The sequence below is a fragment of the Triticum aestivum genome, chromosome 3D (genome assembly GCF_018294505.1).
Source record: "Triticum aestivum cultivar Chinese Spring chromosome 3D, IWGSC CS RefSeq v2.1, whole genome shotgun sequence".
Classification (NCBI taxonomy): Eukaryota; Viridiplantae; Streptophyta; class Magnoliopsida; order Poales; family Poaceae; genus Triticum; species Triticum aestivum.
This window is the reverse complement of record NC_057802.1, coordinates 595639948-595641526: the sequence shown is the minus strand read 5'-3', so window position 1 is coordinate 595641526 and position 1579 is coordinate 595639948.

The window sequence follows — 1579 nt, the reverse complement described above, 5'->3', positions numbered from 1 at the left end:
CCTGGCTCTGCCCCTGCAAAGAAGCCTACCCTCAATCGACCCATTGATTTCACCGGCAGCGACGCTCGTCCCGTGACCCATTCCGCGACCCGTTTGACCCGGATTTTTGGCAACGTGATCTGGACCTCGTGCTTCTGTACTTCGGCTGCCATTGCCATGGACGCGTCCTGCTGCTCCGGATGCGTTGCTTTGTGCATCGTCCGCGGCCACCGCCGTCTCCGAGACCTAGGGCAGAGAAGCCAACATCTCACATCCTTTTAACACACACGCTTTCTTGTTTTGTCCTCTCTTTTCTTACTTTTCTCTAGAGGAATATGACTCCTTCTTTGCAGGAGTCGTCTGTTGTCTGCAGGCGACCGCTTTTGCGCCACGATGGCATCGGAGCCTAGTTGGCTTGTGGCGCAGCACCTTCGGGGCTAACCATTGCCCATGCCCTAACCGGTGGTTCATCCCGACAGTTTGTACTAATAGTGGGTTCGTACTAATAAACAGGCACTTGCAACACATCGAAAATTGTGTACACAATCTATATAATGTGCTAGAAAATTGTCTATACTATCTTTTGTAGTATTGTGTACACTATCTATTAGGGTTCGGGCCAAGTACCCTTAGCCGAGCATCTGGAAGGCGCGTGCTGGCACACGCGCCTGTGGTCGGCAACTTCGTGGTACACGATGCGGCCGGCATCGCAGCTGTACTTCTCGAAGTCACACGTCACCGTGGCGGCTGCTGCAAAGGCATCAAGAATGGCGCAGTGGACAACGGTGAGGCCGCATGATTCTCCATGGACTCCGCGACAGGACGAGCACATCAGATGGTTGGCGACACACTGGCGGCAAGATTCAGTTCAGGAAGTAGGATCTAGATAATGATATGCAAAGACTATTAATTGACCAAAGAAACTGTGGATCCATTTTTGATACCTTGAAGATGGGGGGGTTTGAGGGGGAGGTGGCAGGTATGGCAGTCCAGCAATGCCACGGGCAGGTATGCCATGCTAACGCTGTGAGCGTGCTCCGGTCCCATCTCCGTTGCGGTGGCTACCACTGCAAGAGCTCGCTCTCCTCCTCCATGGCTCATGCTTTTTTTCTTTGACAATGGCGGCGCGGGGGAGTGGTGGTGGATGGGTAGTGGCTGATTCTAGCGCAGAAAGCATCGGCGATATATAGTGTCATACATTTTCCTCTAGGGTGGAGGTGGAGGTGGTGGCGTGGGTTGGTGGGAGGAGGTCCCGCAGAGCAGCTCTGCCTCGTCGGCGGCTAGGGTTCCCATCGATTGCCAGCACGCTCGGGAGTACGAGCAGGGGAATGGATTTGGATGGGATCATACCAAATTGGAAAGAAGTAAAATGATGGCTGAATTGGAAAGAATTACATTTCCGCGTATCTCAAAATTGAATGTCTTGCCAATTGACCAAATATTTTTTTTTGCTTCTGTCACCTCTGGAAACTCACGGGAGGCACATTTTGTTTCTTGGCTCGCACCTGCATTGCACCCACCATGCAATTTTCTCCAGGCTACACGTGTCACTGGGACAGGCCCGGAAGATGCAAAATCGGGCTCCTAGCCAGGCTGAGCG